Source organism: Macaca fascicularis, chromosome 17 (assembly GCF_037993035.2).
Source record: "Macaca fascicularis isolate 582-1 chromosome 17, T2T-MFA8v1.1".
Classification (NCBI taxonomy): domain Eukaryota; kingdom Metazoa; phylum Chordata; class Mammalia; order Primates; family Cercopithecidae; genus Macaca; species Macaca fascicularis.
Window position 1 is genome coordinate 76,183,958 of NC_088391.1, and position 12,641 is coordinate 76,196,598.

Consider the following 12,641-nt stretch of genomic DNA (forward strand, 5'->3'; position numbering starts at 1 on the left):
TGAGAGAGATGATGTAGGGTATCTGGCAGAAGAAATAAATGGTCTGAAATTAGAATGTTATTTAAAAGGGAAGAAGAGCAAAAAAAAAAAAAAAAAAGTTTGGAAAATTTGTACCCTGGTCATGTAGTAAAAAAGAAAAACTCATTTTCTGGGGAGAAATTCGAGCTCACAATCAAAATTTGCATAAGTAATGGGGAACTGAATGTTGATAGCCAAGACCATGGGGAAAATACCTCGAAGACATTTAAGAGACCTTTGCCATAGCCCCTCCTATTATAGGCACAGAACCCTAGGAGAGAAAAATGGTTTCATTGACCAGGTCCAGGGCCCCACTACTCTGTGGCACCTCAGAACATGGCACTCTGTATCCCAGCTGCTCCAGCTCCAGCTGTGGCTAAAAGGGGCCAAGGCACAGTTCAGGCCATTGTTTCAGAGGGTGCAAGCCCCAAGCCTTGGTGGCTTCCATGTGGTGTTGGGCCTGAAGGTGTGCAGAAGACAAGAGTTAAGATTTGAGAACCTCTGCCTAGATTTCAGAGGATGTACTGAAATACCTGGATGTCCAGGCAGAAGTCTGCTGCAGGGGCAGGGTCCTCATGGAGAACCTTGACTAGGGCAGTGCAAAGGAAAAATGTAGGGTTGGAACCCCCACACAGAGACCTAACTGGGGGCACTGCCTAGTGGAGCTGTGAGAAGAGGATCAGTGTCTTCTAGACCCTGGAATGGTAGATCCACTGACAGTTTGCACCATGTACCTGGAAAAGCTGCAGGCACTTAATGCCAGCTTGTGAAAACAGCCATGGAGGTTGTACCCTGCAGAGCCATGGGAGCTGTAGCATGCAGAGCCAAGGCCTTGGGAGCTTACCTCTTACATCAGCATGCCCTGGATGTGGGACGCAGTCAGAGGAGATTATTTTGTAGCTTTGAGATTTAATGACTGCCCTGTTGGGTTTCAGACTTGCATGAGACCTGTAGTTCCTTTGATCTGAACAATTTCTCTTTTTTGGAATGGGAGCATTTACTCAATGCCTGTACTTCCATTGTATCATGGAAGTAATTAACTCATTTTTGATTTCGCAGGCTCATAGGTGGAAGGGACTTGCCTTGTCTCAGATGAGACTTTGAGAGTGAACTTTTGTGTTAGTGCTAGAATGAGTTAAGACTTTGGGGTACTGTTGGGAAAGCATAATTGGTTTTTGACGTGTGAGAAGAACATGAGATTTGAGAGGGGCCAGAAGTTGAATGATATGGTTTTGCTCTGTGTCCCCATCCAAATCTCACTGTGAATTATAATCCCCATGTATCAAGGGAGGAGGCTAGGGTAAAGTGATTGGATCATGAGTGGAGCGTATGGACTGAGAAAATAGTAATTTTACAGTTGAAAGGTCTGGCAGTATCTTAACCAAGTGATCAAAGTTAACATCACTGGTAATAAGCCATGTTGACGTCATGTATGCTTTGATAAAATGTGACATCTCAGAAGAAATCACTGGAATTTTTTCCATAAAACCCCACAATCATAAGAAAACACAGACAAACTAAGAAGTGTTCTAAAATTACTGACCAATACTCTTAAAAAGAATTAAGGACACGAAAAACAAAGAGAAAGACTGAAAAACTGTCCCTTATTTATTTCATTATGCAGGAAAAAATCCTAATGCAGTTTGTAATGTATTGAGTTTTCCAGATAACGCAAGTGACAGTAATTCCTTAGCTGAGACTAAGCCAATAGAAAGTTCTAATTTAATGTTTGTTATCCTGTACGTGAAGGAATATCCTGTTACCTTGGGTGTAATATTGCTTATAAGGATGATTAGTGGAGTAAAGAAAATTTGAAGGATAATTATTTGATGGAAAATTTAGTGGCTTAAGTAATATATTAGAAACGTAGCACACGTTTTTTAATCTGGTTAAAATTTCTTATTTCAAATGTATAGTGGGATTAATTTATGATACCTTTAAAAAAATTGATACCTTGTACCTATGATGTAAGTACAAAAGGAGTAGACACCTGTGCTCAACCATACTCATGTGAGTATGCAGCCACATGAATGTGAACAATAGGGAGACTAGTCAAGAGAATTTTAGCTAATTTGCAAGTAAAGTTATATATTACAGAACCTGAAGTGTTTACGGAGAAGAAAGAGAGAATGGCAAATATATAAGCTAGTTAGACTTAGCAATTAAATATTGGCTACTTACAAGAAAATAGGTTCAATAATATGATATGACTTCTCAGTGGTGAGGAAATGGAGACAATAATTTTACACAATAATTAATAATACATTCTTTTTTTAAAAAAACATTTTATTATATTTTAAGTTCTGGGATACATGTGCAGAACATGCAGGTTTGTTACATAGGTACACATGTGCCATGGTGGTTTGCTACACCATCAACCCGTCATCTACATTAGGTATGTCTCCTAATGCTATCCCTCCCCTAGCCCTCCACCCCTCAACAGGCCCCAGTGTTTGATGTTCCCCTCCCTGTGTCTATGTGTTTTCATCGTTCAACTCCTACTTATGAGTGAGAACATGCAGTGTTTAGCTTTTCTTTTCTGTGTTAGATTGCTGAGAGTGATGGTTCCCAGCTTTATCCATGTCCCTGCAAAGGACTTGAACTCATTCTTTTTTTATGGCTGCATAGTATTCCAGGGTGTGTATGTGCCACATTTTCATTATCCAATCTATCATTGATGGGCTTTTGGGTTGATTCCAAGTCTTTGCTATTGTGAACAGTGCTGCAATGAACATACATGTGCATGTATCTTTAAAGTAGAATGATTTATAATCCTTTGGGTATATACCCAGTAATGGGATTGCTGGGTCAAATGGTATTTCTGGTTCTAGAATCTTGAGGAATTGCCACACTGTCTTCCAGAATGGCTGAACTAATTTATACTCCTACAATAGTGTAAAAACATTCCTATTTCTCTATATCCTCTCTGGCATCTGTTGTTTCCTGACTTTTTAATTATCGCCATTCTAACTAGCATGAGATAATATCTCATGCGGTTTTGATTTTCATTTCTCTAATGACCAGTGATGATGAGGTTTTATTCATATGTTTGTTGGCTGCATAAATGACTCCTTTTGTGAAGTCCATTGTCTCCATTTCCTCACCACTGAGAAGTCATATCATATTATGACTCCTGAAAACTCCAGGTGCTGTGATTTTGAAGACCCAAGTGAAAAAAAGATTAGCTGATGGAAACTGAAAAAGCGTGATATACTTCCTCTCCATGCCTAGTCATTAATGTCAAGACTGTCTACCACTGGGATGTTGATAACGTACAAAATTGAAATTTAAGATAAAATAAAATTTGATCACTCTGCTTTATATATACAAGTGGATAGTAACCAATGGGATATACCTATGTTGCTGTAATGGAAGTTGGAAAAAACATAACTGAAGACAGCAGTCAAGAAAAATAAAATTATTTCATTGAATTTATTGTCCAACAAGTTGGTTTTATTTATAAGGCTTTGGTAAGAAGTATAGAGGTAAAATGTTGAAAAGCAAATTTTTTAACAACAGAATCAAAGAAGTAGGGATAATATTATAAAGAAAATAAACTTTAACATATGATTTGGATAAAAGAAAAATTTCTTAATGAAAAATGTACAAGTAAAAGATTATGAGATTGTGAGAATAATCGAAAAATATCACTGCGTGTGGTGGCTCATGCCTGTAATTCTAGCACCATGGAGGCCTACGCAGGATAATTGCCTGAGCCCAGGAGTTTGAGACCATCCTGGACAACATAGCAAGACAGCCCATCCCCCATCTTTAAAAACAGGAAAAAAAAAAAAAAAAACCCAAAAAACCCTGGGTTTGAACCTCAGTGCAGCAAATAAAGTCATTATTTGCCAAATGTATGGAATATGTACATCATGTAACTAATGTATGGAATAGACCTAAAGCATGGAATGTATTACATTGAGTAAAAACCTTCAGTTATAGCATGTTTTACTGGGAGATAACAATGTAAAATTCTAATATGTGAAGTCACTATGTCTTTAGGTGACAGACATAGTGGCTTCAAATATTGAAGTAGTAGATTATCATTGCCTTCTTAGGTTTCTACTACAGCATAAAAATATCATATCTTTATCAGGCATCCCTTCATTACACTGAAATGGAGAATAATTGGCAATGTCAACCCAGCTGGAAGCTGTAGCCTGTCAAGCATTATGGTCACTGAGAGTATTAGTAAACTAGTAGCTACATAAATTCTTTCAGTGTTTGAATATTTCTTATAGGCATGAATGGATTAACAACATTCCTGTAGTTAATATCATAACCTGTAAGTGTTAAGAGTTACCTCTATTTTTTATTTAGGACAAACTACAGTTTTAGAGTTCACAGTTAATAGTTTAGATGTTCAAAGTAGCTGTAGTAACATATCCTCTGAGTAGATTACCACTTTTGGCATTTGACTTTAGAGGCAATCATAGCTTCTTTAATTACTCTTCAAGAGGTAAGAAACTTAATATTCTCTCTAAAGATGGCTTATCTATAAACAAATCTCTATTATGTTTCCTCATGAAGAACAATTAGCCTTGTCTTTCTTTCTGTGTCAAGAGAGAACTATCTGGTGTGTCTGTCACCAACTGTGCATTAAAGATTCAAAAACAGTTGTCAAACATTATGCCCCCTTCATCTAGTTAGGCATTGTTAGGCTAAATCAGCATGAGAAGATCATGGATCATTTCTTGTGTGTTTTTCATCTTAATCTGAGATAGCATTCATGATTGACAGTTTTATAATTGCTAATCATACTCTCGTTTTCTTCCTACTACCAGAATCACATAACTGTGTTACAGTTATTGGACATATCACTTACTTGGTAGACTTTGTCAAATGCTGTTAGTGGTTCAAGTATAAGATTTCTACTGCCAATTACTTTGTAATCCCTCTGATGCACCCCATCTGGTCTTTCATATTTTTAGCAACACAATATTGTAATATCAAATTCCTCTCATTCTTACTTTTAACTTTCTGTAACAGACATATGCCACTACGCCTTTCCTTTTGTACCAGTTGTTTGATTATAATTTTTTATTTCTGATTTTTTTCTTAGAATTAAAAGTGTTATATATCACTTTATTTACTAAACAGAATACCGTAAGTTTTAAGATTTTAAATGCCATTTGAGAATTACCCATAGTATTGAGTCTAGAACCGTTTGATCTGTTTCACATTCGTTTGCAAAGAGATAAAACTAAGACAGTATCTTCATAATACACTAGACTTTAATGGACACATAACATAAAATTGTGTTTTTGTGAGTTTAATTGGTGAAGTTTCTCATATGACCACATTAATATACTGTTTGGATAAAAGGGAAAAAAAAAAAAAAACAGGACATCTTCCAAAGTAAAAATAAGATGCAGCTGGAAAGAAAAAAAAATTAACCCTGTCAATGTTATTGTAAAAGTTGAGCAGTATATCCAAAATCTATTCCAAATATCAGGAAAGAATGTTGGATTGGGCCTGTGTGAAGAATGTGGAGTGCCAAATAAAACATTCTAAACAATCTACCTCATATATTTAATAGAAAAGAACTTAACAATAGTAATAATGAACATAGGGTTAAAATTCTGAGACTTATGATAATGCTATTTTGGAATATTTTGGAAATATTCCCATATATTAGGACATAAATTCTAAGTCATAAATAAAACATTTTAAGTATTCCAATATAATTTCTTATTTAGAACAAAACAAATTTTGGCTTCAGTGCTAGAAAATCTGCAAAACTCAACACTGGACAAAAATATCACAAAGAATGAAATGAGGCAGTTCAGAGAACACTGGAGAACACAAATAGTTAAAATATGGTTATAATTAAATGAATAAGTGGTAAAATTAAGTCAAATTAGTTACACATCCTTGTAACTAAAGTTGGACTATACCTTGCTGAAAGGGGGGATCACGAGGTCAGGAGTTCAAGACCAGCGTGACCAACATTGTGAAACCCTGTCTCTACTAAAAATACAAAAATTAGCCAGGCGAGGTGATGCATGCCTGTAATCCCAGCTACTCAGGAGGCTGAGGCAGGAGAATTGCTTCAACCCAGGAGGCAGAGGTTGCAGTGAACTGAGATCGTGCCACTGCACTCCAACCTGGGCGACAGAGCGAGACTCCATCTCAAAAACATAAAAATAAAACAAAATAAATAAATAAATAAATAACATGCATTAGTATTGTTTATGCAAAAAGGAGCCAATCCAGATGGTATAGGAATTATGTTTAATTGAAGACTGAACTAAATATTTGGAGCTTACATATCAGAACCCAGCAGGAAACAAATTATTCACTTAGACTGGATTTTAATGGAAGTTTAATAAAGGAACTTGATATGGTGTGGCTGTGTCTCCACCCAAATCTCATCTTGAATTGTAGCTCCCATAATCCCCATGTGTTGTGGGAGGCACTGGGTGGGAGGCAATTGAATAATGGGCAGGTTTTCCCATGCTCATGATATGCTTATCTCATGATAGTGAACAAGTCGCATGAAACCTGATGGTTTTATAAAGGGCAGTTCCCCTGCACACACTCTGTTGCCTGCTGCCATGTAGGAAGTGCCTTTGCTCCTTGTTTACCTTCTGCCATGATTGTGAGGCCTCCCCAGGCATGTGGAACTGTGAGTTAGTTAAGCCTCTTTTTCTTTATAAATTATTCACTCTCAGGTATTTCTTCATAGTAGTACGAAAATGGACTAATAAAGGACTAATTACAAAAGATGAGCATAAATTTGGGGAATAGAAAAACTTTAAGTGATACATAGAATTACCCAGACCAGAAAGAAAGGGAGTGGTAGGTAACTCACAGAGAGTAGCTATATTGAGAGGGTCCACAGAAGGAACTCTGACATTGACACAGGTTGCAGTCACCCACTGGTATTCTGCAATGAGTGAACAAGGTAGACATATATACAGCCAAAAGACATATGAATAACAGCTCAACATCACTGATCATTAGAGAAATATAAATCAAAACCACAATGAGATACCATCTCACACTAGTCAGAATGGCAATTATTAAAAAGTCAAAAAATAACAGGTGCTAGAGAGGTTGTGGAGGAAAAAAAATACTTGTACACTGTTGGATGGAGTGTAAATTAGTTCAACCATTGTGGGAAGCAGTGTGATGATTCCTCAGATAGCTAAAAACAGAACTACCATTTGACCCAGCAATACTATTACTGGATATACCCAAAGGAATATAGATTGTTGTATCATAAGGACACATGCATGTGTATGTTCATTACAGCACTATTAATAATAGCAAAGACATGGAATCAACCTAAATGCTCATCAATGATAGGTTGGATTAAGAAAATCTGGTACATATATACTATGAAACAATATGCAGCCATAAATATAAATGAGATCATGTCTTTTACAGGGAGATGGATGGAGCCAGAGGCTGTTATCCTTAGCAAACTAATGCAGGAACAGAAAACCAAATACTGAATGTTCTCACTTATAAATAGGATCTAAATGATGAGAATATATGGACACATAGACTGGAACAACAGACTACCAGAGGATGGAAGGTGGGAGGAGGGAGAGAATCAGGAAAAATAATCGGTACTAAGCTTAACACCTGGGTGATGAAATGATCTGTACAACAAACCCCTGTGACATGACTTTACCCATATGACAAGCCTGCACATGTGCCCCTAAATCTAAAATAAAAGTTAAAATCATTAATATCCTGAATGTTCTCTCCAACATGACATCTCATGCAAGTGTCTTCTATTAACTAAAATCTAATGGAAGTCTAAGGCTAAGGTCACCTGACATTGTCCAGACAGGTGAATCTGCCAGAGCACAGAACGGGGTGGAGAATGGATGTGATATGGCACATTAATGATTTTCAAATAACAGTAAAGTAATATCATTCATTATACTATGTGGATGTAAGGCAAAGCAGGATATCTTCCAAAGCGAGAATAAAATACAGATGGAAATAGATCTCAGAATGTTGAGTTTGTATTTAGATAGCATAATAGAACCCCTTTGTAAAAGAGGGTAAGTTTGTGGTCACTTCAAAGAGGTGAACTGGACCTACCACCCCCAACAAAATGTGGTTCTGGTGTTGAGACTAATGGATACCACATATATACCAAGAGTGTAAGAACAAATTTAGATTCACATGCTGAGGCTTTCTGGGGTGAATAGGCAGGCTGTCCTGCAGGTCTGCAGATGAGTTTCCCTGGAGAGCAGGACGGGTGGCTACTTTGGGGTTTATGGTAGGTAATGGGTGGGGCTTGTGTTAGTTGGAGTTCCCATGCATATAAGGGAACACTTTATCTTTCTTATGATCTCACGCGGATGTGTGACAGAGTGAAAGGGAAGGTGGTTGGGCTTGAAAGCTAGCAGCAGTATAAAAAACAAAAATGGAATCAGACTACTTATTTCAGTAAAGAACATGAAAAGATGAGTAAAAATATATAAATGATCAAAATATAGGAGGAACAATCAGCCATCACAATAACCACAAACTTGCGAATTGTTTTGAGAACATACATATGGGCAATTCCTTTTTCTTGGTTTATTTTGCACTGCTCATCAGCTTCGTATTTGTTTAGTTCACTTAGTACCTCTGTATCTTTCCTTTACAATTCCCACGTAAGCTCCTTTAGGAAATTTTCTGTTATGTCTTCTACTGCATTACCAAAATCTGTAGAGTGCCTGACGCACAAGGAACTTCTAGGAAGCTGATGAATGAAAACGTTATTATCTAGTTACCTCTCAAACAATTATGTAATTGTCTGGATATAAATAGCTCTAACGATTTTTTTCCAAATTGTGAGTAATCATTAATATTGAAGAAGAGAGATCATATGAATATGGTTGGGTAAACTTTGTGGGGTTTTTTGTTGTTGTTGTTGTTGTTGTTTTTGAGATGGAGTCTCGCTCTGCTGCTCAGGCTGGAGGGCAGTAGCTCAATCTTGGCTCACTGCAACCTCCGCCTCCTGGATTCAAGTGGTTCTCCTGCCTCAGCCTCCCAAGTAGCTGGGATTACAGGTGCCCGCCATCACACCCGACTAAATGTTTATGTGTATTTTTAGTAGAAATAGAGTTTCGAGGTTTCGCCATGTTGGCCAGGCTCATCTCGAACTACTGGCCTCAAATGATCGACCTGCCTTGGCCTCCCAAAGTGCTGGGATTACAGCAGTGAGCCACTGTGCCCAGCCTGGTCAGGTAACCTTTGATTTCACATTTATCATACATGCTTTAATGTTGATTGAATTCTAAAAAAATATTTATTCGTTACCTTTGTAATTTTCAAAAGTCTACTTTCTTTAATTTGAAGAGTCAACAAAGTAAATGTTCAATATTGATAAAGAAATTCAGCATGAGATTTGCTTGTGGTTTCATTGCAGTTTACTTATATATAAGCAGTGCAGTAATAGGCTTAAATATGTAAAAAATGAATGCATAATTCTGTAAGCCAGACTTATATTGCTATCTGGGTATGTTTTTTTTCCGAAGCCTTTGCAATGTTTTGATGTTGTCAAGTAAGAGCAATGTTTTCTAGGACAAGGAGAGAAATACGTTCTACCTGGACATAAAAATGTGTCTCAGTCAAGCACTATCTTCCTTGACAGATTACAAAGATTTCTGAATTCAATAATAGAAGAGAAATACTAAGTTAAAGAATTGAGATGTCATCATAATTTTTGTCTTTAATAAAATGATAAATATCAGATATATTTAAAGTGAGATACATTTCAATGATAATTAAAATGATCATTCATTTACGTTAAACTGGTATCATCATCCCAATATACATGAGCACAATAAAGAAAACTTCCCATAGGGGTTTGTTGTTCTTCCAGGACCATTATTTTAGTGAAGGAGTTTGAGGAAATTTCCAAAAGCTGGATTTAATTCATAAGTCTTATTTAAATACTTATTTCATTAAATATTTTCAATTATGTAACATGTGTCTAATTTAACTTTAGGTTATATAATAAAAGTAGCACAGATAATATGAAATTCAATACTATATTCAGTTGTGCAGTTGAATTATGAATTAGGGAAAGGTTATATTAGATTAAAACATAGTTGAGTTTTTTGGCTTTTATGCTAATTTGTACAGATATTAGATATATAGACTCTGCATAATCAAGTATCCATAGGACATATAGTACGTTTTAAATTCTAAAAGCTCATGCTAATATAGCAGCCTTTACAAAATATATTTTGTGTATGATTTTATATTTCTATTTTACACCTAATATCTACACGTAATATTAGGTAACTTCAAACTTTAATTTCTATAAACGATCACTGCATTCCACAATGCTGGGCATAACAGATTAAGAAGATGACATATAGCCAGCAGAAGTGGACTAAAACTCAGTGGTTTATTTTCTCTATTTCATTTGACATATATTTTACATGTTTAACTTTGGTTGTGCATGTCCGTGCTTGTGTTTCTTCATATATAATGTTATTATATTTTATATATATTTATATATAATGTTATATTTTAATAACATTTTATTTTATAATTTAAAATATTTTATAGTGTAAAATATTATATTTAATAACATATTTTAATATTTTAAATATAAATGTGTAATTACATGTATACTAAAAATGCAGAGCTGGAGAGGAGGAAATATTTAAATAATCATTAATCTGTGTCCCAAACATTTCAATGGCTGTTTGACCTTTAGTCAATGGAAACATAAATGTTGCAATTGCTTTGACAATATTTTTTCCTATAACCTTCTTCTAAATTGGGCATCTTGACAAATTGCCTGTGAGTTTGGCATTAATTCGGACATGCAATTTTCATGCAACATGGATTTAATATCATTTACTTTACCTAATGCACAACCCAATAAATAAAGAATAAGTCTGGCTATATTGACAGTAGTAAAGAAAATAGATACACATATATACAAACAGACGTACTTACATACACCTCATGGGGGATTTAAGGAATTTTCTTCTAAATTTGATAAAATGCACTGACTGCTTTAATCACATATTTAGCATCTAATTGCCATGACTATATGAATAACATTGATGATACTAAAGTAAAAAGAGATTAGATGTTATCAATTAAGACTTTGTGTATGAAACAACTCAGAAAATCTAGTGTGCAATCTCTGTCATGATGCTTGACCAGTAACATTAACTCTTTATTTAAAAACAAAAGCTATTTGTAATTATAGTTTAGTGCTTAATTTGAGGTAAAGAGTGAAAACAGGGCCTTCATAAGAAATAATAGTAAACTCCTATCACTTTTCAGTTACAGGTTCAGAGAGAAACATGAAATCAATGTAAGGGTTTAGTTTCTTATTTCCTAGCCAATATAATCTCAGGTTTAGAACTTATTTTAAAAATATTCCTTAAGTATTTATGATGCAAGTTTTCTATTGATTTAGTCTCTGATATTTTCTGTCTCATCAAAGGAAATGCACAGTAAAAATTCACGTACTTCATTCTCTACATTTAAAGACCTGCACAAATCTCAAGCTTCGGAATATGGAGGAAAGAAACAGAAGTAGGCCCAAATGTTAGATCTAAGTAAGTTTTTTTCACAGTGACTAAGCTTCTAAGTCCTATACCATTGAATATTTATAAGATGGCACGCCATTTAGAATAAAGCATTTCAAAGGGAGATTTTTACCCTAATTTATTTTTACCTTAATGCATATATAACTTTTTATTTGCATTGCTACACTCTACTATATACAATAGAGGCAGCAAAAGTAGAGCAAGGATGGAATTTCTTTGTATTAATATAGCTTAAAGTTTAAACTAGCTTTTACCATTCAATTACTTATATTAGAGCTGGGTGCGGTGACTCATGCTTGTACTCCTAACACCTGGAGAAGCCAAGGCTGGCCTATCACTTGAGGCCAAGAGTTCAACACCAGCCTGGCCACCGTGATGAAATCCTATCTCTACTAAAAACACAATAATTATCTGGGCATAGTGGTGGGTGTCTGTAATTCCAGCTACTCAGGAGGCTGAGGCAGGAGAACCACTTCAACCTGGGAGGTGGAGGCTGCAGTGACCCAAGATTGCCCCACTGCACTTGAGCCTGGGTGACAGAGCAAGACTAATTAAAAAAAAAAAAAAAATTACAGCCAGGTGCTGTGGCTCATGCCTGTAGTCCCAGCATTTTGAGAGGCTGAGGTGGGCAGATCACAAGGTCAAGAGATTGAGACCATCCTGGCCAACATGATGAAACCCCATCTCTACTGAAAATATAAAAAAAAAAAATTAGCTGGGCGTGGTGGCGGGCACCTGCAGCTACTCGGGAGGCTGAGGCAGGGGAATCGCCTGAACCTGGGAGGCAGAGGTTGTAGGGAGCTGAGATCACGCCACTGCACTCCAGTCTGGCAACAGAGTGAGACTCCACCTCAAAAACAAAAACAAAAACAAAAGAACAACAAAAAAAGTTACAGGTATGCCTCATTTTATTGTGCTTTGCTGTATTGCATTTAGCATAGTGCGAATTTTGTTTTTTTGACAAATTCAAGGTTTGTGGCAACCCCACGTTGAGCAAGCCTATCAGTGCCATTTTCCCATTGCTCAACTTGTGTATGTGTGTCACATTTTGGTAATTCTTGCAATATTTTAAACTTTTATTATATCTGT

General features: G+C 36.0%; 1 long non-coding RNA gene across 1 annotated transcript in view; it reads right to left on the bottom strand.

Moving 5' to 3' along the window:
- Positions 1-5,117: 5,117 nt before the first annotated feature.
- LOC135968033 (uncharacterized) overlaps positions 5,118-12,641 on the bottom strand; it is a 46,096-nt gene continuing 38,572 nt past the window's right edge. Inside the window, exons 3-4 of the long non-coding RNA XR_010582458.1 lie at positions 6,836-6,910; positions 5,118-5,396 (exon numbers count right to left, since the gene is read on the bottom strand). This is a non-coding gene — a long non-coding RNA (uncharacterized lncRNA). The remainder of the gene's footprint in view (positions 5,397-6,835; positions 6,911-12,641) is intronic.